At 35.4% G+C, this 27,851-nt stretch overlaps 1 protein-coding gene and 1 long non-coding RNA gene across 17 annotated transcripts in view; both read left to right on the top strand.

Moving 5' to 3' along the window:
* The window catches only part of LOC144302962 (uncharacterized), a 776,799-nt gene that overhangs the window by 216,653 nt on the left and 532,295 nt on the right, over nucleotides 1-27,851 (top strand). The window lies entirely within an intron of this gene.
* Nucleotides 808-26,985, top strand: LOC144302959 (uncharacterized). Of its 2 annotated transcripts, XR_013369968.1 has the most exons (8): nucleotides 808-2,906; nucleotides 3,988-4,204; nucleotides 5,622-5,698; nucleotides 20,347-20,598; nucleotides 20,846-21,027; nucleotides 23,401-23,595; nucleotides 24,512-24,679; nucleotides 25,228-26,985. It is a non-coding gene; the product is annotated as an uncharacterized LOC144302959 (long non-coding RNA). The 2 variants fall into 2 exon arrangements; XR_013369969.1 differs by lacking the exon at nucleotides 24,512-24,679 and having other exon boundaries at nucleotides 811-2,906.

Below are 27,851 nucleotides of genomic sequence, written 5' to 3'. Positions count from 1 at the left end.
GATCTGTGAACTTTAGAAAACTCTGGAACAATCTTTGGCATAGTGAGCTCTTTCAGATTTGGCTACTTATGGTAAAATGTCCTATCAAAAAATTTACAAGTTGCCCTTTCCTACAATATTCATATTTTTTTCTATGTTCAGATTGCTCCCTAATATAGAGAAATGCAATAGTGACAATAGGAATAACAAACAAAATCATAATTAGCTGGGCTTTATTGATACATCGTAACATGATATCCTATTTGAGATATGAAATGCCAGGTCATTATCAAAATATTAAAGTGTTTTAAAAGGTTGTGAAAAGTTACAGAATAAAACCAAAAAGATATGCAGATTGCTCTTTTCCCATATTGACCAAAGTCATATTTCTTATTCCTCTTTGCTTACATTCATCAAAATGTTGCAGTAGATTTTAAAAAAGATAGTGGCTTCAGTTGATGAGAGATCTTACTCATTTAAACTCTCAGCAGAACCTGCAATAAAGATAGAAAGTTCGGAACTGAGGGTGTACAGTGTCTCAAATCAAACATACTCCACACCTTGCACAGATGTGAAGTGGTACAGGATTTTGATGGGCAAAGGTTCTAATGGCTTAAGAGTCTTTGTGCTACTCTAGCTGGTTTTTGCAGCAGTCCATACATAAAATAAAATATCATTTCCTTAAGGACTTCTGAATTCTTGGCCTTAGATCTGATCCTTTTGCCCTGCTCATTCTCCCCTCTGCACGGCTACCTGGTTTCCCTTTCTACAGCTTCTGCTAGCATTGCTTGTTTTCTGCCTAGGGTCTCTCCCCAGCTGTCTTCATGGCTGTGATCACTGTTCTTCATAGGTAATGATTCAGGTCTTGCTGCCACCCTCCATCATTCTTGCAACCTGCCTCAGACTACTTGGTTATATATTATCCCCCCTGACTTTACCCAGGTCTGCATGTATTCTAGTCCCTTTTGCTCTGCAGGCTGTGTTCTAGTATGATCTGTCCCAGTACCGAAAGGACAATACCTATAGCAAATGTCTGTGAGTGTGTAGGATCAGTGGTTTAGAAGGGACTGACTCCACCAAATAGAAGGTGCTGAAAATATTTGTAGACTGAATTTTAATAATTCTTTAATTAAGCTGTTAGGTTAAATGTTAAGAGGTGCTTACATTTGCCAAAAACTGTGGCAGGATTATTTTTGGAATCTCTGAGCACAATATGCTACAGTAGTGTTTCCATAGAATTCAGCTCCTTCCCCCTGCCCCCATCTGGTGCTGCATACATCTTAGAGGAGCCTCTACTATGTAACTGCCATGTGAAAATTCATGTAACTGTTCTTGGCAGAGTCATGATCCCACTGGTTAAACCCACTACGTATGCTAAACAGCATCGAACCAAACTCATTTGAGCAAAAAATGGAAGACAGAACCTGTTTCTAGTCATTTTTCATTTCTCTTCTGAAAGCCAGCATGTGATTTTGAGGATGCAAAATGAGTAAGTTGGGACCGCAAAGAATGGAAAGTAACGCAGTTCCATTTAATTGTTTTTCTCTTAAAGGGGAATAATAAATGTATCATACTATAAACTGGGCAGGTGAAGTCAGCGAACCAAAAAAACCTCTCCCTTTATACTTTTTTTTTCTTTCTTATGATTGTGTCTTGGCCCACTCAGGTTTCTACAACAAAATACCAAGAATGAATGCCTTATAAATAGTAGAAATTTACTGCTCACAGTTTCTGAGGCTGGAACCCCAAGTTCGGGGTGCCAGGATGGTTCAATAAGGGCCCTTTTCCTGTTGCAAACTTCTCATTGCAAACTCTGTGGGGTCTCTTTTGTTAGAGAATTTAATCTTGTTCATGATCTGATCACTTCCCAAAGGTCCCACCTACTAATATTACCACCTTTCGGGGTTAGGATTTCAACATATGAATTTTGGGAAGAATGTTTATTCAGATCGCAGCACATTGAAAGTTAATATTGACTCACTTTTAATCACATGAGTCTTCCACAGAACACTCTTCCTACTAGTAATTGGTGTGAATTGGTATATTTTCCATGTTGAGTCACGTTTTTTTACCTTTGTTTCCAGCCAGAGTTCTTGAAGCGAAACATTTCTAATGCCTTATTCAATCATTGAGGTTAGGCAATCAGTCATTCAAAAAGTATGTATTGAACACTTACTATGTTCTGTGCAGTACTCTGTCTAGGTGATACCCATTTTAAAGTCATAGACATATTGTTCAGTATTGCCTCTAGATGCAATTAAACAGAATTTATGGGTCAGTGATCTCTGCCTCTGCCCAATCTGAGTTTCTTCTAGCCTCTTGCAAGAATTTCAGAATGAATATTTTCTTCCAAATTCCTCTTCTCAGAAGGCAGCAGGGTATTTCTGTAATCTTAATGAGTACTTAATCGGCATTTCGCGAGGGGTCTAGTAAACTCTAGATGGGCAACTGACAGCATAAATGAAACATATACAATGTGGTAAAGAGCAAAACTCCTCCAGATAGCCAGGGTACATCCCTGTGAATTTTCCCAGTATAGTCCAGTTTAAGAGTTTAGCTTAATCTTTAAGTTATGGTCCTGTGCCCAATTCCAGCTTCCAAAAGAGATGATTCTCAGCTCTCGCACTTGTAATTCAAACTGGCCATGCTTGAAATGAAAGGTTATTGATGGAAATTAAGAATTGCTTCTGGCAGCACAAAAAGTCATGCTTAAAGACAGGTGCAAATAAATGATGATATAAGAACCTGGTGTTTGACTGTTTACCAGAAACAGCTCTGCAAATACTGCCTATGGGAGTTTATTTTTCACCTGGCCTTTACCTGTTCTTCTTTTAGGGACATGGAAGGTGAACATTAGGTTAAGAGAAGTAATAAAAAAAGGAAAACAAAATTGTAAACCCAATTAATTAAAGGCTTGTCTTCAACAGGTAAGTGACAGATGTGTTTGTGTAGGGTGATTTTGTCCTAGTTACAAAGGCATCAGTGCAATATTTTCCCTGGGCTTTCAGCAGTCTCTCAGGTAGAGTGGACTCATAAGTGCTCAGCACACAAATGAGATGTAGTTTTCAGTGTAGTTTCCAACCAAATGTTTAAAGTTGGTGTATAAAAATAATCTGGTTAGAGTAAAATTTTCCCCCTCAATGAAATAAAATAGGAGAACTTAACCATAAAATAGTGGTTAGGTCACCACAATAGATAATTAAGCATCATTGCTTTTGATGAAGTTCTAGCCTCTTTACAAATGGAGAGGCAAATGCCTTAGAATAGCATATATTTTTTCTTGAACTTATTCTTGTCCATTTAGAAATCTAGAATTTAGGTGTTTTTCTTCTTGCTTTTCTGTTTTCCATTCTTTAAATCCCTTCACACCTCCCTTCCAGAATTTTCCACCTTCCACTTGCTTGGCTCAGCCTCTACTTTCTAATTGGTCATCTTATCTTCCTGTAACCACCTCTCGCAAAACATGATCACCATCCGCACACCAACATACACCTCCTTATCGCATAGCCACTCTTTGGCTTCTATGGCTCTGGCCATTGTTTATCTTGGCTTCTCTCAGTTCCTGTTTCACCTTCTTCAGCTTTGGCCTTTTTAAACTTTCTGCCCTCAACACCTCCATAATTCAGACTTCTTCTCAGACTGTGGCTTGATTATATTTATTTCCTTCATTGTCTTCTTTTTCTTCCTAGCTTTTTATTCACTACCAACCCACTATTTTCTGGTTGTACCCAACCACTTTATAGAAACTTTTGTTTTTTTAAAGTCACTAATGACTCTATTGTCAAATCCAGTGACACCTACACAGCTTCTGACAATTTTGACCACTTACCCTTCTAATTCTTTCCCCTTTTTTGATCTTCTAACTCCACAGTACCTTGTCCTTGTTTTTTTATCAGCAACTAAAATGCTGATAGTTATTTGATAATGAATGCCTAACAACCATCTCTGGAGGAAAAACAAAAACACCAAAACCCTAATGTGTAGTGTTTTCTGATGCCTATGATATAGGTGCTCTCACCATGGTCTATGTTAGGCTACCAATGTGACATCACTGAATGCTGAACTGAGAAGAGGTGTGAACAATTGTTTGTCTTCAAATGTGCAAGCTGACCCCAGCGTACTACAGACTCTTGGTAGCTTGTTCCTCTAAATAGGAGTTCTCCAAAGGAGTGGTTTCCAAACTGGAGTAAATGTATTCCATGGACTCTACAAGATACCTATTGGGGTATGGAAAGACTGTATTAGAAACTCTATTTATACATAAATTTTAGTGTATCTTTTTCAGTGTATGTGGTGCCGAAGCAAGCACTAGTATAGGTTTTTCAAATTTTTATTTTATGTGGGCTTTATTATGTATGTACTACATTAGTACAGTATACATATGATATATTATGTATGCATGTGAGTGTGTGTAAATAGCATTTATTGGAGTCTTACTATGTACTAGGCCTATGTTAGGTTATTTAAACTTATTACAGTCTTACAAGATAATTGCTAAAATTCACAAAAGTTAAGTTATTAGCTCAAGATGAAGTATGATTTAAAAGTAAGTAAATATAGTGATGGTGTATCCTCATTTAAAAAAAAAACTGATGAGTTAAGCAATCAAAAACTTTTGGAGGTTGTGATCTGAAGCTTGACTTGCTTTTCACTCTATTTACTCTTACCAGATTACTTCCCATGCACTGATGGTTTCAACAACCATTCATAAGCATTTGATTTTGATTTTTTTCTCCAGCCCTGTAGAGTTTCAGACCTAAATTTTTAAAGCCTTCTGGTAGCCCAATATGTTGAAGACATAATGAGAAGACTTCAGGGCTCATGTATTGAGTTTTTGCTAGTATAATTGATTCTAATTAAAGAAAGTTAAATTTCCAGAAAAATGTCAAAAACATAACATTAAAAGATATCACTTGTTATAGTATATATTTATGAAAAACTATTTTGCAGGGCTCTCAAAAGCTAAATACAATACATTTTGGACATCAGTTTCCTTACCTATAAAGCAAAAAAAAAAAAAAATGGACATGAAACTCTTTTTGTCCTTGATTCCTAAATAAACAATAATAATAATAATACCCCACTCTATTAGTGTTTTCAGTGTAAAATGATGCTTCTACCTTACTTAACCAATCAATAACAATTTACTGGTTTGTGGACTTATGTACTTAATAAATGGAATTTTGATTTTTCTTAACATGAAACTAACTCCTTTAAAAATGGATACATGTGTCTGTTCCAGACATGACCTCTGACTTCTGACTTGGAAATGACTCTTAATTTCAAGGTAATAGGTCTCAAACGAGACATTATTTAAATATATCTCAGCAAATACCCAGATTGACAGGTCTCCAAGATAATTTATAGTAAGCATTTAGGAAAGAATGCAATATGCCCTTTGCACTTACTACAGGCTTAAGGGAAATCTGGGCCTGTAAAACATTTGGTGATTGCTGAGCTTTTGACACTTACCTGCAAACCTTATTGTATGATTGGTTTAGCCTTAAAAAGACAAAAAAAATGATTAAAATACAACGGGGCAGAAGGAATATAATATTGCGTGTTTATTTCGCAACCTCTTTTCGGAGTTCTAGTTAGTTCTAATATACTTTTCTTTCCTCCTCTTTACTCTGCCTTCCTAGCTTCAAAATAAATGAAGAATTCTTATTTAGAATAAGAACATTTATGACTCCAGCAAAGGTGGTTTTGGAAATAGGAAGTAAGATTTTTATTTTTATATTGATATGTACTAATTTATAAGAATTTGAAAAAAGTTCTATAATTTCTTAGTTTTCATTTCTTAATGTGAGAAGGTAAAAGTGGCTAATTTTCTAGATAATATTTAATCCTTGCAGATTTTCTCACTTCCAAATGAATTGAACTTTTTCTTCATTGATACATCTGAACTTTATGAGACTGCTATGAATTAATTTCTTATTCCTATATGAGAAGCCTATTCTATTTACTAGGTTTTTTTTTAGTCAACAGTTTAGACAAATTTAGTTGGCTCTGAAATTGAGAAAGTCCTTTTAGCTTTTGGTATACACAGAAGATGAAGATGAAGAAAATGTTTGCTTTAAAACATGATATTCTCATGATAAGATGCATAACTATCCTGGGTCATTTCTGAACATATGTTTGCAATTACCAATGTTTACTGTCCACCTCCTACAGAAGTTACTATTTGTTCCTCATTCCCAGTTTATCCATTTATAAAAGAGAGAGAGTGGGAGCTGGTAGAGAGTTATAAAGAGATATCCAACCATGCTTAAGGAAGATCTTAAAATTCCCTTGCTTTTGTTTGCCACTAGAGCTGTGTGAAAGTTAATATTTTTAGTCCACAGAGATTTATGCAAATTATTTTTAGACTCGTAGTCATGGAGGTCATATCCCTTGAGTATCATCAGAAATTCTGGTTTGTGTTAACTGGAATTCCCAGAACTAAAATAATAAAAAAATAGCTGAAAGGTATCATGGAGATTTTGTGTTCAAGAGATCTCTTCCTTAGAGGCGGGAAGATAAATCTGATAGCTATCTTTTGTTTGTTTTTAAATTATAAGAATAGTACTTTCTCATTTTAAAATATCAAACAAGGGTTATCTGGGTGGCTTAGTGCTTGAGCGTCTGCCTTTGGCTGAGGTCTTGATCCCGGCGTCCTGGGATCGAGTCCCACATTGGGCTCCCTACAGGGAGCCGGCTTCTCCCTCTGCCTGTGTCTGCCTCTCTCTCTCTCTGTGTCTTTCATGAATAAATAAAATCTTTACAAAATAAAATATCAAACAAGATAGAAGTAAAAACCAGTAAAAACCAGTAGTAGTTCCATATATCAACCACTAGAGTTAACCAGTATTAATAGTAGTTTGTTTGTTTTTTAACAAAAATGAGATTTATCTATACTGATTGCATAACTTACTTTTATTTACTTAAAAGATCGCTGACATCTTTTCAGGACAAAGATCATACCTAATACATCTTTATGTACTTGTTTATAGAAGGGTGTTTAGGTTATTTCTAATTTGAGACTATTACCAACTATAATAAATATTCTTGTTCTTATATCTTAATGCTTTGATGCTGCTAAATATGAAGGGTTGGGTACCAGAAATAGGGTTGTTTGGCTCATTTAACATCTTATAGGTGCTGTTATGGAAGGACTTCATAAGATGTGACCTTCTATGCAAATAGAAAAATCCTATATTGTTAGATCAGTTGGAGCTAAGCTAGACTTGGTCTTCAAAACAAGGAATGTTCATGTTTTTGTTCATGGGGTTTAACTGTGTGTCAGTCAACAGCCAACTTTGTGAACTAAGGCAGTCCATATCTGTGAAAATGAAAACCACTGAATCACTTATGCAAGTTTAATTTGGCTTTATGAATATTTTTTAACATCACTCAAAAGGAAACTATAAATAATCTTCCTTGAGTATAATCTCTCTCTTAAGGAAAATAATACACACCTCACAGATTGGGTATGTTATTGCCTGCTGCCATTACTGATTTATGTCATGCTGTTCTGCATTTTTATACTCTGTAGGATACTTTGTGAGTTCATAAATTTGCATTGGCACATCTATACGTTTATCACAGGTAGTGGACACACTGCCCCTAGGCAACTGGGCACAAATAAACCGTAGAGAAATTAGTGTAAGGTGTAGGGTAAAACAATATCACTGAGAACAAAACCTCTTCTGTTTTACTTACTTCCCACTATTTTCTGGCTGTTTCTGTTGCATCCTGGTCTATTCAGGAGCGCAAAAAATTACTTTTTAAGCTTTTTTCCTCCATGCCTTAGGACAAAATGACTATTTACTCTATTGCCTCATCTGGTGGTTTAATGGAAGAAGTGTTGAAGAATCTCAGGGACAAGAGAATTTGTTTAATACCAACAGCAGCTGTGATTTTGCCACTCAGGTCCTGAAAGCTGGAAGGTTCTTGGCTAGAAACAAGTGCTGGTGATTTTCCATGCCCTTTTCCAGGCAATCATTCCACTAATGCTGTGATGTCCTTCTAAACTTCTAAGTATGCAAGCAACAGACACTCTTGAGGTCTGGGCACACTCACAGAAATGTTTGGATGAACATAATATCTGTTTTTAATGTCAGTTAGTTGTTCATTTTGGACTTTTCAAAAAGCTCATTTTCAACACATGGGATTCTGAATTTCTGTTGGGGAGAGCCATGAGTAAATTGATTCCAGGGCTCCCTCTTACTATCAAGAGCCAGGGCTCTTCCTATCATGAGCCCAAGTTAAGTGCTGGTAAGGTCCCAGCTGGGGCAGTTAAGAACCCAGATTTCATTATTGTATTCAAAAGTAGAAATTGCACCAAATGGTCTATAGGGGCTCTCTGCTGATGTGGTATTTCTCATCTTGCTCTGCTTTCTACTTTGAGACGGAATTAAGGCATTTCAGTAATAATAACCACTTCATTTCCACCACACCCCAAGTGTAGGTAGCCAAATCTCTTGTGAAGACCATTGTGATGGTTTCAGACTACTTTCTCTGCCTTTATCCAGTCTCCGTGGTTACTGAATGCTCTTTATACAGAATTAGTTGTATTGATTGATTCCCTTTTGCCCATGGGATAAAGCTCAAACTCTGGTTGTGAAGGGTGAGGCCTGCCATGATCTCAATTCTTTCTCAGATTTGCCATTCAAAAATACCCATTAGTCTCATAAGCTTCGATTATGAGAAACTGTTCTGTTTTTTTTTTTTTCTCAGAACTCTCTAAGGTTGTAACTTCTTCCACACAGACTTTCTTCTATACTTCTCATTTGGATTACCTTTCTTCATCCTAACACTCCCCTGGGGAATTGGTGCCTCAGTCTTTTGTCCCCACTCTGTGTCTATAAGTATTTTAATTATAACAAATGTATTATTTTATTAAGTATATATGCCTGTTTTGTAGCAAGGCTGTCAGTGCTTCATTGACAGAGGTAAAGTTCTTTGTTTGTATATCACCATGTCTAGCATAGAGTAAGCAATAACTAATTTGCTAAATAATTAATGAATAAATATTAATGTCTCCATTACAACCAAAGAGAAATCAGACTTAGTTATCAGAGTCATAAATAGGATTCTATATATGTGTAATTGCCTTTTGCCTTTGTCTTATTCCAAAAAGGGTTTAAGACAATTAAAAAAATTATGTACATTCTAACAAGATAATAAATGTGGACATTAGAACAAAATAAATTAAATGGAATTGTAGAATTATGGTTAGAACTTTCAGTCCACTTTTATTTACTCACAATTAAATGCACCCATAGTTACACTGTTGGGAAGAGCAAGAGGTAGATTAGAGATTCTTCAAGGAACAATCTTGGATTTCCTAAAGGAGCTGTGGGCTCCTTTTTTTTTTTTTTTTTTTTTTTTTTAAGATGGACATAGAAATTAGAATATTTTGTTTTTTTGTTTTTTTTGAAATTAGAATATTTTGAAGGGAAATGTCAATCAGTGAAACCAAGTATATTGTACTCATATAATTATATATGTAGTGTTAAATTTATCTGTTTCAGAGTCCACACATCTTAGAATAATGGCATCTCATTGTTATTGCTGAAGGCCTGAGAATATACATGCATTATCATTGGATATTAAACTGTCGTTCTTACTATATATAGTATTCTCAGGAATGTTTAGCTTAAAATTTTGAAACTTCTATTCTGGAGGCTTGCCATCAAGTAGAGCATGAAAGACAAGCTAGACATCTATTAATCCAAAGAAATAAATGTTTTCTTTGCACAAGGGAAAAACAATAAAAATTTGATTTGCTTTTCTTTGAAACAGTTTTATCTAGTTATTCATACTGTTTTGTTGTTGCATTTGCAAGACATTTAGGACCTTAAAAATTAGAAAGTCTAGGGAAGCTTAGAGATGAAGAAACTGTGTGGAACTTGAAGGGACATTGAAGAATGAAAGCCAACAGATTATTATAAAACACAGAGTTTGTTGTATTTTACACACACAAAAATAGTTTGTCATAATGACAACTCCCAGATTTAATGCATAAAGCTTAGAGAAAGTGTGGAATATGTAACTTTTAGGTATAAACGTTAATTACATTCTACACACTAAGCTAAGTTGCAGTAAGCTCAAGAGTAGTTAAAATTTATCATGATCAGTGATTATCTAATTTGCATATACCCTTATTAAAATACTATTAATCTGATTGACTCTCAGGTAGAAGAAAGATACATATATCATAGAGGTATGATAGCTGCTTTCAGAAAAGATGATCAACCACATTTATCCAGTTCATGCATTTCGGAGTTGAAGGGAAATAAAACATTAAGCGGCTCTCTTATAAAACAAAACAAAGCAAAACCCTGTAAATTCAGGGTTAATATCTAGTATTTTAAGAACACATGTTCCCTTAGAAGTGTCACTAAACCTATTTCATGTTTAAGAGTTAAAGATGATGTTTAAATACATATTCCAGTTTCACCTTAAAAAGTGAAAATCTCTGATGAGATCTGTTCATCAGATTTCCATCTTTCAAGAAAAATGTGTTTTCTCTTTCTACATTTTGAATTGTAGAACTTTAATATCCATTTGGCTATTGGAAAGGAAAATGAGAAACATGACTAATTTATTTCCAATTTAACAGTGTGAATAAAAGAAGGGTTTTAATTAAGAGTCTTCAAAGAAACTCCACCCACAAAATTCTTTAGTGGGTTACAAAGCTGAGATTTCCTTCAGTGAACGCCAACATTCTGTCAGTAGCTTCTTTTTTCCAGTATCTTACTCTACATCAACTCTTTTCATAGGCTAGAGATGAGGAGGAGAGATGAGTTTGGTGGAGGCAGAGACCTGGAGATGGCAAGGCGAAGTCAGTCCACACTGAATTCTTACAGAGAAAGTGTGTTTGTTGGATAAGATTTGTTCAGGCACAAAGTATAGTGCTGTTGGCCATGAATTCAGTGTTAATTAATCAGCAACATATATTAAATAAGGTATCTTTAAACATAAATATATAAAACCAGGTTATATATTGAGGGTTAGTAAAAAATGTTGTGATTCGAGGCTTGAAGAACTTAACTATGTACATCCCCTAGAACAATGGTTCAGTATTTGCTAATTTAGCATTTGCAATGACTTTATAGAACATCACTACTATGGATACTGAAAATCAACTATACACATATATGCGTATATACAGCATATCCACATCCATTCTAAGTAATAAAATATCAACACCTTTGAAGCTACTAATATGCTGCTTCTAGATGAAACTCGAGTCTTTTCTCTCTGCTAAGTTAATCACTGTCTTGAATTGTTTTTTTGCTTTACGTTGTATGTAAATGATCTTAAATAAGTAGTGTATAGTCATGTTTTTGAACTCCATATATATGATATCAAGCAGTTATGTATCTTCTGCATCTTTCTTCACCCTGCCTCCAGCTTTGTTAAGATTATTGATAAATAACATTGTGTAAGTTTAAGGTGTACGATGTGATAATCTGATACACATATGCATTGTGAAGTAATTACTACAATAAGGTCAGTTAACACCTCTATCACCTCACATAATTACCATTTTGTGTGTGTGTGGTGAGAATATTTAAGGTTTATTTTTTTAGTAACTTTCAAGTATACAATACAGTATTATTAACTTTGATCACCAGACTGTACACTATATCCCTAAGATTTATTCATTTTATAACTGCAAGGTTGTACCCATTGACCAACATGTCATTTCTCCCACCTCCTAGCCCTAGAAATCACCATTCTACTTTTTAATTTTAATTTTTTTATTTTTATTTTTAATTTTATGAGTTCACCTTTCCTAGACTTCACATATAAGTGAGATCATGCAGTATTTATCTTTCTTTGACTGATTTCACTTAGTATAATGCCTTCAGGGTCCATCCATGTTGTTGCAAATGGCAGGATAATATTCCATGATATATATCACATTTTCTCTGTCCATTTATCCGTTGATAGAAACTTAGGTTGTTTCCATGTTTTGGCTCTTGTGAATACTATGCAGCTTTTTTTTTTCTACTTGAAATTATGTCTGTAAGATTTCATAGTGTATTATACAACTAGAGTTCACTGATTTTTCATTGCTATAAAGAATTCTGTTGTATAAGGAAGCCACAACATTTATACATTTTCTCATTGTGGTGGTTAATTTTGTGTATATTTGACTGGGCCACAGAGTACCCAGACATTGGGTCAAAAATTATGCTTGGTGTGTTTATGAGAGTTTTTTGGATCATGTTAGCATTTGAATTGGATTGTCCTCTCTAATGCAGGTGGGCCTCATCCAATCAATTAAATACCTGAATAGTACAAAAAGTCTGCATAAGAGGGAACTTCTGCCTACCTACTGAGCTGGACACCCATTTTCTGCCTTTGGACTTGAACTGAAAAACTGGCTCTTAGATTCCTAGCCTGTCAACTTCAGACTAGAACTCAGAATATCAGCTCTCCTGGTTCTCAGGCCTTCAAACTTGTACTGGAACTCTACCATCAGCTCTCCTGCATCTCCAGCTTGCCAAGTGTTGATTGTGGGACTTCTTAGCCTCCATAATTATATAAGCGAATTCCTTATAACATATCTATCTCTATCTCTAGCTCTATCTTTATCTATATATATAAAACTATCTATATAGGATCTCTTTCTCTGAGTCTCATTGATTAACATGAACATTTGGGTCATTTTTAGTGTTTTTAAGTATTACAAACAGTGCCTATAAATATTTTCACACAGGCTTCTGAATACATGCTCAAGAGTTTTTCTAAGGTAGATACACTGGTATGAATATACCCATCCGTATTATGCTGAGTGAAGTAAGTCAATCGGAAAAAGATAATCATCATATGGTTTCACTCATATGGGGAATATAAGAAATAGTGAAAAGGATTATAAGGGAAAGGAGGGAAAATGAGTGGGAAAAAATAGAGAGGGTGACAAAACATGAGAGACTTCTAACTCTGGGAAACAAAGGGTAGTGGAAGGGGAGGTGAGTGGGGGAATGGGATAACTGGGTAACAGGCACTGAGGAGGGTACTTGATGGGATGAGCACTGGGTGTTATACTATATGTTGGCAAATCGAACTTCAATTAAAAAATTTTTAATACCCTCCAGTTCCATCCACGTTGAAGCAACTGGAGGGTATTAAAAATTTTTTAAAAGATTATACCCATCTTAAACTTTATAAGATAATGAAGTGTTTTCTCCAGTAATTGAACAAATTTTTCCAGTCTCACTAGTATGCATAAGAATTTTTTTTCTTGTAAAAATTTGGTATTGTTCAAAGGTTTCTTTTTCTGTCAATGGAATAGCCATTAAATTTTAGTTTTACTTTTTATTTACCTGATTTCTAAAAAAACTGAGTAAGTTTTCATATGCTTTTCATACCACTTGATTTCTTCTTAGAGAATTTTTTTCCCCTAATTTTGCTTGGATTTTTGTTTTCTTTTTATGTGTTTGTAGGAATTACTTTTGCATTTGAAATACTGGCAATTTGTTGGTTACATGATTAGTAAACATCCACTCCAGTTATGGGGCTCATCTTTTGACATTGATATAGTCTTTTGACAAACAGAAGTTCTCCTTTTGGTTCAGTTTGGTTCTTCAATGTGTTTGAATTCATCTCTATTCTCCTTTATGTTTGTCCCTTTCATGTCTTATTTAATAATCCTTCCATACTTTGGAGTTATAAAGATAAATTCCTATGTTACATTCTAAAGTTTTTCCTTTTTTGTTTCACATATGTCTATCCTTTACCTGAGATTGATTATCCTAAATAGCATAACACAGTGACTCAATTGCACCTTCCTAGATGAGGTACTGATTGTCCAGGATATTTTATTTCATAGCTCATCCCCTCTTCACTGATCTGCACTACCTATCATATATAAACTTTTCACATTCAAGTGGATCTGTTTCTGGGCATTCTATTTTGTTTTGTTGGTTCATTTGTCTTTCTCAGAGCTGTATTAGTTATTATAGCTATATCAATCTGATTGGACTAGGTTATGCTAGATGAGAAACAACTCTTGAAAATGCAGTGATTTAGCACAACAGAAAATGTTTTTCTCTTGTGAAAAATCTGTTGCAGGTTTGGAAACCTGACCAGAGCAGTTGTCCTTCATGGAATGGCTCAACATTATATATCATATAAACTTATGAATGGCAGAAGATGGCTATGGAGTATCTAAGATGGCAATTAAATATTTCTGCCTAGAAATGTCACATGTCACCTCTAGTAAAACCTTTCATTAGTCAAATCAGGACTTATTGCCAACAGTAAGAATTTGCATAATTATTTAATGTTATAATAACCATTCATTACTTGAATAAATCCATATTGGTAATGATGTATTGTTTTTCATAATTACCCTTTGGTTTAGTTGCTTTTGCATTCATGTTATAATTGAGTTGACTTGTAATTTTCCTTTTATACTTTTCATATTATTAGTATCTGGTTTTGATATCCAAGATATACTGGCAAAATAAACTAATTTGAGAATTGTGCCCACTTTTTCTCTTTTTTTTAAGTTAAAAATTTTTATTTGAGAGAGGGAGGCAGGAAGGGGGCAGAGGGACAAGCAGACTCCCCACTGAGCAAGGAGCCTGGCATGCAGCTCAATCCCAGGACCCTGAGATCATAACTGAGCTGAAGTCAGACATTTAACTGACTGAGCCACTCGGACACCCCTGGTTTTTTCTCTTTTATGGAAAAATTGATATAAGATTAAAATAATCTGTTCCTTGAATATTTTGTGGAGCATTCCCATAAAATAATCTAGACCTTTTTTTTTTTAAAGGTGTTTTAACTTCTTTAATTGTTTATGTGATTATTGAGTTTCTATTTCTTCTAGACTCAGTTTAGTTGAATTATACTTTTGTAGGCATGTTTATGTTTAGTTTTTTACGTTTAATGGCATGAACTGGCCTGTAATATTCTATATTTAGAATACTGTAATGTAATATTCTATATTACATAAATAATGTATTAATAATACATTTTATCATATGTAGATAATGTATATTTAGAATAATTTAAATGTAATATTATATATCTCATGTCTGCTGAATTTCTAATTATGTCTCTGTTTCACTCATACTACTGATTATCTGTGCTTCTCTCCTTATAATCTCTCTTGTTAAAGGATTGTCAATTTTATTTGTCTTTCAAAGAGCCAGTGGTTGATTCTTTGATCTTCTCTAATGTCTTTATTTTTCATTTCCTTTTCGTTTCATAAAGTTCTGCTCTTAAAATATTTTTTAAAGTTGTTAGATGCATAAATATGTAGAACTTTAGTACCTCCTTGGTAAAAGGACCCTGATTTTTTTGTAGAGACTCTATACTAGCAAGGCTTTTTGCCTTAAAGTATATATCTTATAATAATACAGCTACAAAATTGCCATTTGGTTAGTATTTTCTTGGAATATCTTTTCCATTACCTACCTTTCAATATTTCTATATCTGTATGTGTCAGTTATAGGTCTTAAAAGTTTTGTGGCCATACCCTGAAAATCTTATTCTTTTCATCGAAGAACATAGTTCACTTGTATTTATTGTGATTAATGATTTATAGAGATTTAATTTTTACCATCTTAATTTGTATTTTTCTCATTTCTGTATTTCTTCTGTGGTCTATTTCTTACATTATTTGGATTTTTTTTTTCTGACTTCTTTTAACCTTTCTACAAGTTTGGATGCTATGTAGTCTATTTATAGTCTTTTAGGTATTATTCTAGAAATTTTTTAGTATAATCTAAAGTTAGCTAACATATTTGTCCTTCTCCCAAACTGTACAAGCAGCCTAGAAAACTTTATCCTAATCATCCTCCTGACTTATATACTATTTTGTTTTTATTTCAGTTTTCTCTTTATTAAAAAAGTAAAACATTATTAGTATTTTATTCAGTTCTTTTTTGTTAATCTCTATTGACATGTTTGTAATTTTCTTTGCTATCATTACGTCTTGTATTCTATACTATTTTTTCTGAGACCCTAGTGCTTCTTATTGAAGAAGAACTTTTAGAAATGTCCTTATTGAGAACCTATGAGTGTTAAACTCTTTAGTTGTTGTTTGAAAGGAGTATTTCCATTTTACTCTCATTTTTCAAAAGATGTTTCACTGAGTATAGAATTTGGGGTTGTTGGATTTTTCTCCAAGCATTTTAAATATGTTTTTCCATTATATTTTGCTCCTGTTCCCCCTTTTAATTTAAGAAACCAGCTATCTATTTTATTATTTATTTGTAAACTCTGTTTTCTCTCTGGTTGCTTTTAGGACTTTATCTTTGGTTTTCCAATTTTAGGTGTAATTCCTTTTAATATGTGCTCATTGTTCACAAAACTACTTCAAACTGAAGATTCCTTGTAATTCATCAGCTTTGGGAAATTCTTACAACATTTCCATTATATACTGTACTTTCCCCATTAAAATAAATCTTCTTTAACATAAATTAGATATTTGTTAGATCTTCTCATTTTATCTTTAGAACTTGTTTTTCATTTCCGTTTATTTTCCTTTTCTTTTCTTCCCTGTATAAAAGAATGGCTAGTTTCTTCATTTTTATTTTCCAGTTCTCTTATTCTCTCTTCAGCTATATCAAAGCTGATTAGCTTATTTATTGAACTTTTAAAACTTTTTACAGTTTAGTTTTCTTTTCTAGATGTTCTGTTTCATTCTTTTAAAAATATCATGACCATTTCTGATAGTTTCTGGTTCACTTTCACACTGAATTCCATTTACCAAAAGTTAACTTAATCATGAATGCAGATATGCAAATCAAAAGTAATCTACATAACGTCTTTACGTCAACCACTGATTCTACCTTTTAAAGCATAAGTGAATTGCTTAGTGGAGTGGGCATAAAGAAAATGTTTCCAGTCTGGTATTCATTTCTTTTTGTTGTCCTGAAGTCTTTTTCTGTATGCAATTCTATTTTTTTTCCTATGGTTTTCTAAAAAAATAATTTTTTCCTTGAATCATGAAAATTTTTTAAAAAATTTTTTTATTTATTTATGATAGTCACAGAGAGAGAGAGAGAGAGAGGCAGAGACACAGGCAGAGGGAGAAGCAGGCTCCATGCACTGGAAGCCCGACGTGGGATTCGATCCTGGGACTCCAGGATCGCGCCCTGGGCCAAAGGCAGGCGCTAAACCGCTGCGCCACCCAGGGATCCCCCTGAATCATGATTTTTTAATCCTAGTTATGAAATTTCTTAACTTTATAGTTGGAAATTTCTCAAAGTTCAGACTATTACATATGTAGTCTAATGCTCTGAAGTTTTATTTCCTTCCAACGCATTCTGCAAAACGTCCACCACTAATTTCTTACTGCCCTAGGAATGGCTTCTTTGTGTTTATGAGTTTCTTTAACCTTGTTTTGTATCTATAATTTAATAGATAGCTATAATTTGATAGATATCTATAATTTAATAGTGCTGTGCACATCAAGTCAGATCATTCCAGCTAACATGGCCACAAATCTTTACCAGGATGTAGTGTCAAATGCAAACATTTGTAGACTGTAATCAAGGCACTAACGTGCCCACCATTGTGGATGGTGAAAAACTCACCATGATGGTTAATTATGTTTGTTAACTTGACTGGATCACCAAACACCCAGATATTTGGCTAAATGTTATCTTTGGGTGTGCCTGTGAGAGTTTCTGGATAAGATTAGCATTTGAATCAGTAGACTGAGTAAAGAAGATTGCTCTTCCCAATGTGAGTATGTACCATCCAATCCTTTGAAGGGTTGAATAGAACAAAAAGGAGAGGAAAGGAGAATTGATTGCTTGATCTAGAACATCACTCTTCTCCTGTCCTCAGATTGGGACTTATACCATTGGTCCTCTCATTTTCAGAATTGCACTGCTGATTTTCTTTCTTTTTTTTTTTTTTTAAAGATTTTATTTACTTATTTATGACAGACACAGAGAGAGGTAGAGACATAGGCAGAGGGCAAGAAGCAAGCTCCATGCAGGGAGCCCAATGTGGGATTTGATTCGGGACTCCAAGATCACACCCTGGGTCGAAGGCAGATGCTCAACCACTGAGTTACCCAAGTGTCCCACAGTACTGGTTTTCCACAGGTTCCAGCTTGCAGATGGTATATTGTGGGACTTGTCAGCCTTCATAATTACATGAACCAATTCCTTGTAATCTCTTTATATCTATATGTAATATACATATAGATGATATATGCATGTACCATCTATATGTATATAATATACAGATATAATTTCTATATCCATACATATATCATCTATATATGTATATAATATATAGATACAGTTATAAAGAGATATGTATATAATATATCGATATAGACTAAGAGATTTTATTATATTATTATAATACATCCTACTAGTTTTGTTTCTCTGGAAAACCCTAATACACTGGCCTAATCAGATTTCCTTTCTTGGGTAGAATGGAAGCCAAGTACGTAAGAACATGTGGGCCACCAGAACTGATAATTGTCAGGCAATGTTCCCACTGTGTCAGGGTTACCTACCTTAGTTATGGACCACACCAATCAAATGTAGGAGAGTCACATGTTAGATCTAAAAAAAAACTACAAAACTTCAAATGTATATTCTAATACCAATGCTATTATTGACTTGATGTGGGTTTGAGGAGCAGAAATGGCATGAAGAAAAAATTAGTAGGTCAACAACAGTAGGGCAAATATTAGCTATAACTTGCAAAAGTACTGAAGTCTATAGTTTTTCATTTGTAGAGTATTATTGTTTTATATTGACTGTGATTCATGAAAATAACATAATATCACTAATTTTCTTCATATAGATGGGTGGGTAGAGAATGGCAGTCTCCTTTTCTTACAGTTGATTGGTGATCTGTAACCACTGTTTGATAGGTTACCCTATTACACAATGGTGACATTACTGGGCACTTGATCCTTCCAAATTCACCTCTGTTTCATCCTTCCCATTCTTTTCTCCACAATCAGCACCCACTTCCTTTTATAATACTAAACCACTTGACTTTTCATTTTCTTCTCTATTTAGAATTTCTTTTGTATCTGCTTTTGGCCTATTGGTGAAACAGATACTGTGATGACACTCCAGGCCAAGAGAACATGACTCATGACTATAAGGCATTTTGACACAAATCATGAAAACATGAAGCATTTTCATCAACAAAGAATTTTTATAATTAAAAAAATAGCATTAATGGGAATAGTAAAAGACCAGAACATAAGCTAATTTCATCCTAATATGTTGGTGTATTTTTCTTGAAGTTCATATTTGGAGGTTAGTGTAGGTGGAAAGAACATAGAAGGTACAGTTAGACATTCCATTACACAGGACAGGAAAAAGTACCTGAGGACACTTGAATTGTTTTCCACAGGATTTCTCACACTTTTATCACATCATGTTTATTTTAGGGCACAAACCTTCCCTTGGCACCAAGAGATCTGCTTGGGATCTGCTCCAGTCTGTCATGTCACTTAGTTGTCACAGAAAGACATTTTCTGCTAAGTCATAACAGACCCGTAGGGCTATATTTTTAGTTTATATCTCTTTAAATGTATATGTGTACTTGCTGCTACCACCAACACTGAGAAGAGAAATTTTTCAGTCAGGGTGGGAGACCTGTTGTCAAATTTGAAAGTCCAAAAATGGTGTTTGCAGATACTCTTTGGAAAACTGTGCATCTTTAGTCTGTGATGATGATGTAAAACACTGTAATAATAAGTAATGTCAGTAAGGTCAATATGTGTCTTCAGAATGCCCTGGATAACCAAAGTCGTGGTTGGCAAATATTACACTACTATTCAGTCATTAAAAGCTTTCTTACTAAAATTTTTTTCCCAAAGGAGAATTTGTTAAGAAAATGATCTGCTTGGTTGTACATTATGCTAGTCTCTGGAAGACATGCTTTGCATTTCTCATAGCAACAGAGGCTAACTCTCTGTCATCTTGGAAGACTGTGTTGCCTGTTTGGAGTGGAATTTGTGAGAGTGGTTCATGCATGTTCCGTATTGGAAGATTCATTGTTGCCTCCCTGGGAGAGTGATTTTTCCTTTTTAATCCTGTGCTCTGTGGAGTTTCTGATAATAGAATGTAGTCGAGAAAAAGGATAGGGAGACAGTGATAGCAAGTCCAGTTCAGCAGTAAATTTTTAAGTGAAGGGGTTTGTTAATTTTGTTTGTGTGTGTTTTTTTAAATGTTAGGATCAGGTTCTATTTGAATAAAAGGGTAGAGTAGTTAAAAAGTAAAAGAAAAAAAAAGAAAAAAAAGAAAAAGTCTTGACTTAGGGCATTTTTATAAACATTCTATGTATTATTTTCCCTAGGCAAAAAATAGCAATAATAGTTAGACCCTCACCCCCATAATACTCACTGCTTGTCCTCTACTTTCTTCCTAGATGCCATTGATGTTGTGGAGGAATAATTAAATCAAATCTATAAAACACTTTAAGCTTTGAGAGAAGGGCCATCTGAAAATACAAGATGTCATAATGCTTGTTTCTTATAGACACATTCAACCACAGATGCTTCCATCTTAACTCGGGGCCCATCATTTTGTGATATTTAAACTTTAGAAAACAGTTGGAGCTATCTGATAACTTCTAAAGAACTGAAGATCTGTAGATCTTAGTGGGAGACAGAGCAGCAGGGTAATATGCCCAGGAAACCAAATATGTATTCTTTATTGTTCTTATTCCCTACTCTACCTTGTTGTTTTCTCTGGTCACCTTCTCCCTTCTCAGCTATATCTCCAATCTCCTCTCCATATGGTCCCAAGACCTCAAAAGAAATTTTTTTAAGGTATTAAAAGAGGTCTCTTTATTAAAAGGGGTGGCTTTATTAAAAGAGTACAGTGATAGATCATTGTCATCACTGCAGTCTTTCTCCCTCATTTAGAAGCTGGCGTGAAAGGCTTGATGTACAGAACAATATCATCTGCTCTAATGATCTGTAGACTGGAACCGGAGCTCAAAGGCTCCAGCCTTTCTGGCTCATACTGTGCGAGGGAAACGGCTGTTGCTCATGTTTTATTGGAAGGATGGGAACAAAGGATGTTAAGAGGACTACACAGGGGCCATGTGAGTCATAACAAGCCTTGTGAAATTGTTTCAACTCCTTTCCTCAACCTTAGCTGTTGTGACAAATGTGTCAAAGCTTTAGACAGGGAATACAAGATGCTGATGGAGCCTGGGTCGGTGTAGAACAGGATTGTGCCTCCAAGTTAAGGTACTGAAGCAGGAAGGAGAGAAAAAGGAAAGTCTTTGTAGAAAGATAAGGTTACTGACATTTAACTTCTAAACCAGCTAAGCATTGCTGTTTTAAGAAGAATTTCATTTTTGGTTTGGAAAGCCACTTTGTCCCAAGCATTCCAACTGCTTTATATTTGTATTGATGCCATTACAATTCTTTGACCTGAGATTGAAATATAAAAAACAACCAAGTATTCAGAAAAATGTATTCGTCTCAAAGGGTACAAGTAGCTCACTCCCGGGGTGTTCTTGCCTTGCCTAGGCCAGCTGTCATCAATCTGGAGATTTCATTTAGATTGTCTGTGAACGAGTATGTTTGGGTAAGTTGTGACTTCTCTGCAAGGGAACAAGACGTGCATTAAAGCCCACATGGCTTCCCTCTGGGGCATATATCTAGGGTTGAGCTCAAAGCAATGATTGCAACAGTGCCCTGAGTAAGTTGCCAATGTTTCTGCCGCCTACCATACAGAGATTTCAAGTTCGCAAGCCTGTGAATTCTCCACAACTATCCAGGAACACAGAGAGAAGTAAATATTGAGTTCTGCAGATGGCACCTTATTTTCTGCTCATTTCCCTTCAGATCACCAGTTAGTCAGTGAAAGAACACTAGTAGCCTTTGCCAGAGGGAGCAAAGGCCGCCACATGTCTGGGAACTGAACTTGAAGTTTCATTGGCTTAAGCCCCACTGCGTTTCTAAATTGTCATCCAGCTTTAAGTGGAAGTTAAAGCAGAAATATGTTTCTAATGACAGCAGCTACACTTTGGCTGCCGTTAAAGAGGGGTACAGGTCGGAGATTTGTTTCTGGATTTTAGAGGCTGCTTCTTCACTGGGAAGTGAAGAAGTGGGGACTCAAAAGAGCTGGATTCTTATTTTTTCTTATTGGACACAACCTGATGGAAATTTGTATTTATTTTTTGGTACTTTAAAACTTGCCTCTGCAAAATGGGGATAAGTGACTTTTATTGACCTCTTAACACTGTGAGGCAGGTAGTTTGGGTCTGTAAGTTCAAGGCAAGTAGCTGTTCAATCAAGAGGGTTTTCTTTATTATTATTATAATACCAATCACAGAGTGGGCTCACACAAAATAATTGTTTTCTTTCCTGTCTAATGATACATTCTTAAAGCTCTTAGGGAGCCACTTTCATCACAGAGTTAACTGGAGTCCTGTTGATTACTCTTTGAAATTGAGTGCAAAAGGGTTGCTAATATCCAGTGGGGAAACAGGTACTCTCAGACACTGTTGGTGGGAGTGTAAATTGGAACAGCCTTTTTGGAGGGCAAATTGGCAATTCCATCAAAATTTAAAGTGCTCAGACCCCTTTAACTAAGCAATTTCACTGGTAGGTTCCTTTTGTAGAGAAAAACTTCCACATGGGCACAAAGTAGCATGTACAGTGGTGGCCATTTGAGCTTGATTTTTGATAGGAAAATATCAGAAACCCTTAAATGTCTGTCAGTGAACCAAAGGGAGAACAATGATGATTCACCTGTACTGTGCCATCCTATACAACAGACAAAAAGGATGAAGATCTCTTTTACTGATGAAGAGTTCTTCAGATATATATTTGAATGTGGGAAAAAAAGAATGACATGTTCCCATTTATATCAAAAAGATATATTTTATGCATGTGTAAATGTAAATGTAAACAGAATTTGGAAAGTTTAGGAATGTGTATACCAAACTATGACCTCTGAGAAGGAGAATGGAAAGAATACAAAAGAGGGCAGGTGACTTTGACTTTTACTCTATCGTTCCATATCTTTTGAGTTTTTGTGAGCTATACACAGCATACTTAGATATTTTTATATAAAAATAATAAATAGATTTCAGAAGACATTTCTGTTTGGTCTGGAAAAGTCTAATCATCTTCCTCTGCTTCAGGTGTTCCATTTAAAAATTGTCAAAATAGTTCTACAGTTTCTCTCTGTTCTAGGTACCATCAGAAAATGAAGGGGAGAAGATCCAAAATTGTCAGGGGAAAGTCAAGTCTTGGATATATTGTATTTCTTTAGTGACTTCAGTTTCCCTGATTACCTTTTTTTCCCATTTTTCCATAAGTGATCAAAGAGAGCAAGGATAAGAAAAGTATAGAGTGATATTTTTGAAAGTATACTGCACACAACAGTTGTCTCAGATTTGAGTGGAAGTCCTATTCAAAACACATTCTATAGGACTCTGTTTCCTCTTTGTCTTTATTAGAAGGAGCCTATTTCCCTGTTATATGGTTTGGAATTGGCTTAACTCTTAGCTTCAGAGATTGGCCCTGAATGGCATCAGCCAATATACTTCATCCCCATCAGCTGAAGAATTATGAAACCTAAAATAATCAGCACATCGCATTTCCACAGCCATAGCAAATGGCCCATGGTGAACATGTGACTTACTCAGAAGCCGGTAAGTTTATTTGATGGTTGAGGAAAAGAAGCTTTCTCTCCTATTTGGCAGTAAATAAGGGTTACCTGGGAGTGACTACCATAAGGCAACCCACTTGAGGATGAAGCAACACAAGGAGGGGTACAAAGATGAATGAATTTCAGGGAGAGGAACTATACCCCTAGTGCCCAAAACTCACACTGCTTTTTTAGTTAAATGATACAATAAACTCCTCTTTTTTGTTACATTAGTTTTTTTTTAAAGCTTTATTTATTTATTCATGAGAAACACACACACACACACAGAGGCAGAGACATAGGCAGAGGGAGAAGCAGGCTCCCCAGAGGGAGCCCGACATGGTACTCGATCCGGGATCCTGGGATCACACCCTGAGCCGAAGGCAGATGCTCAACTGCTGAGCCACCCAGAAGTCCCAAGTTACATTAGTTTTGATTGGGGTTACTGTGATTTGTAAGTGAAAGCATTCTGAGAGACATAATATGCCTCACATTTCGAGAAGAGATATAAAGTGTTGGTTCAGAACACGACTCTGGTGTCAGAGTGCTGGGATTTGAATCCTGCTGTCACTTACTGGCTGAGCAATCCTAGGCAAGTAAAATAGAATTAATTATGGTACCTATTTCATAGTATTGTTATTGTGATTTAATGAATTAATACATGTAAAATGCTTGACACTGTGGCTGGCATGTAATAGTAACTAATGAATCATTAGTGCATCAGTAGTCGTTGGATGAAAAAAAAGAGTTGCATTCAGATAGGTTTGGGGAATCTGTGTCAATCAAAGTAAAGATGGGTTTCTCCACTGTAGGACTTCTTAAAGCCTTTAATATGCTAATGTGCATTTTGAATTTCCAAGACTGAGATGTTGCGTGTAGTATTATCCAGCCATTTGTCCATAGGAAATTTTTTTTTCTAGAAATAGCTCCAGTGGCTGACTCATCTTTTCAGGATCTGCTTTCAGAAATATTGACTTTGAGAGAACATTAAATAAAATAGGACTCAGTGTGTCAGATGCCCAAGGATCTAGTGGTTTGACTCCATTATAACCACTTCCTATTTCTGCAACTGGAGATATACACTTGAGGTATTTTGTCCTATGCACCCTGCAAATGAGTGACACTCTAATATTCAATCTGGCTCTAAAAATGTATTTTCATCTGCAGCCCAAACTGAGAAATTCAGGGCAGACTGTTTCTAATAATAAAAGCCACCATTTATTGAGTAGCTAAAATGCACCTGAGTACCTTGCTAAGCTCTTCACATTTATTACCTCATTAATCTTCTCAATAATCATGTGATGTAGGTATGATGATTCTCTCCCTTTTGCAGATAAGATAACTGAAGCTTAGAGTGAATCAGTAATTGGCCAGGTCATCAGCTGGTTAGTGGTAGAGCCTGAATTTAGAGTCAGGTCTGTCACCCCTTACTATAGAAACCAACATAGTAAGCAGACAGAAAGAAAACTTCCATTAGAAATTGTCTTAAAGTACATATTTAGATATTTATAATTTCAGACTGACCCAATAGAATCCTTAAAACTAATCTGTGCATGGATAGTTAAGTGTACAGACAATACTACTAGACTAACGAAAGTGTTTTTTTTTTCTTTTTCGTCTTATTTGGATTTCAAAGTCATCCATATCAAAGCACCATCACCTGAGAAACTGAAAACCCAACAACATGGCTTCTTTATCAAGGAGCATCTGTTTCTTACAGTGATCAGATTGCCGTTCAGCCTTTTTCTGCATAGCTGATAATTCAGAAGCATCCTCCTATACAGTAATTAAAGATGAGTTTTCCAGCCCTGTTGAAAAACTCCTCAATTTAGCTATGACAGGTTATATTTTATAATGAGGTGAAAGGATATCACTGCTGGAGAAAAAAAAATCCATGGACTCTGCTACTCACAAAAGGCTGTCAAATATCATATGCTTCAGTGTAGAGGCTCGTTGTAGAAGGAATGCTGCTGTGGGGTTTCAGATTTTCCTTGGTCTATCTGTATTCTTAGAACAAACAGTGTGGAGAAATGGTAAATCTCTGGAAGGAGTCAAACTCTCAGTGACTGGCTAGGCTGTTTTTCCCTTGGAGCAGAAGCAAATGTTCATAAATAGCCCTGTTCACCATCTCTCCATTGCCCATTCAGAAGAGCCCTAATTGACACCCACACCTTCAGAGTAAAGGCAAAGGCACAGCTAGGGGACGGAAGAATTCACTTCAGTTTCACAGTCTTTCTGTGGGCCTGGGATGTTTATTATAATCAATTTTTTATTCTGTTTTGGTAGATTGTCCAACCCTGTCACACCCTTCTGTTTCCTCATCAGCGTGTATTTTGCAAAATTATCATGATTGTCACCTTTGCCCTAACTGAAAGGTAACAATGAACTAACTTTATTTCCTGTTCAAACTTAGACCAGAATGTTGGTGGAGTTCAAATCACGTTTATTGGCTCTGTATGTGTATTTTTTTAAATGTGCATGTGCGCGTGTGCACACACACACACACACACACACACACACGTTCATTTAAGGCTGAAACTGTTGGACCAAGGCCAGTTTTCAGCTTTGTTGTGCCATCTCAAATGAGATCCCTCAGTCCCCAAGGGCGGGCAGCCACTTGCAAGTGCCTGACAGATTGGAAGTACGTTCATTTCCTGTAGTCCTTTTAAACACAGCCAGCTGTGTAAGATGAAACTTGCTATCTTCCGTATTGTTCCAGTAGGCATTTCGGAAACTTCCTGAGTGGGACTCTCTTAATTCCTCCCACTTTTTTTCTTGCTAAATTAAGACATTAGTATATATGTATGAATTAAGACTTTGGAGATATAGATATCATGTATAAATAATTTTTTATGATAAAATGATTTTATGGGAAGTTCACACTATAAATGAGAGGTAAAGAGTCAAAAAAGAAGGAGAGGGACCTGGAACACCTAGTTTTGTGTTCAGTTCCATGACACCAGGGACTCCAATGTATAAACAAAACCAAAAGGGGAAATTAAATTTGTCAGCTAGAGAATTTTATTTAAAAAATAGTCACAGTTATAGGAAATGTTACAGATTATGTGACACCGGATAGCCTTTATTTATCTGCCTTTTCATTGCCACAGAGTACATGTTAACCTTGAGAGCACCTGAAAAAAATTCAAGACATCTGGGTCCTTGATTCCCTATTTACTTTCAATAATAACTCAGGTTTTGTGTCAAAATACTAATAAATATTGCCAAAAAGAGAAATTATTTCTGGACTTTGTTTCTTCAGAGAATGATATCACATTAAAACTTGGCAGAAAATGTGTTTGTTAAATATTAACTTCAATGGCTTGAGAGGAAAAATATTGAGAACCAAAATGTGTTGGACAAATAACATTATATCTTCGCATATCTACAGAGAATCTAGTCATAAAGTAGAATCTTTAGTGATGTATGTCCCAGTGGGACAGTACTATTTCAGCATATTTTGTTTGTTTGTTGCACTATTCTCTGCATCACTCTAATGTTTATTGCATTTTGGTGTATATTTAATCTTTATTGCTTTTTCTCTAAATTGTTTTTTTTATTTTTATTTTTTTCTAATTTATTTTTTATTGGTGTTCAATTTACTAACATACATAATAACCCCCAGTGCCCGTCACCCATTCACTCCCACCCCCCGCCCTCCTCCCCTTCCACCACAATAAATTGTTTTATTTATAAGTTTAGGGCCCACAGAGTACTGGCCATCCCAATTTGTGGCAGTGCCATCTAGTGGCAGAATGATAGCTTTTTCTCACTAGATTTAAATTGGGTAATCCGTGAAGAGCATGCTGGGAGCCGAAGCCATTTTATGAGGCACAGGGCTTGCCTAAAATTGACTAAGACTCAAATTACACTATGTAATCTGCTTTCTGTTCATCTTTTATTTTTTTGTAAGGAATAATTTATAGGAGGAAGATAATAACCAAGGACAATTTATCAATTCAACTTCTTTATGAAGACTTACGGTAGCATCTTGGTACTCAATGAAAGCTAATTTTCCTATGTCTGTGTTCAGTCATTCCTTTGCTCATCAAATTGATAAGATTACTGTTTTATAGAATTTACACCTTAATTGGTTCCCCGGTCTGTTTTCTTTCTCCATGTAGGTTTTCTTAAACCATTCCATATGAGAATCCCATTTTTAAAGATGTCTAAAAGAGGAGATATAAGGGCAGCCCAGGTGGCTCAGCGGTTTAGCACCGCCTGCAGCCCGGGGGGTGATCCTGGAGACCCGGGATCGAG

This window comes from Canis aureus, chromosome 32 (assembly GCF_053574225.1).
Source record: "Canis aureus isolate CA01 chromosome 32, VMU_Caureus_v.1.0, whole genome shotgun sequence".
Taxonomy (NCBI): domain Eukaryota; kingdom Metazoa; phylum Chordata; class Mammalia; order Carnivora; family Canidae; genus Canis; species Canis aureus.
This window is presented reverse-complemented; position numbering and strand designations above follow the sequence as displayed.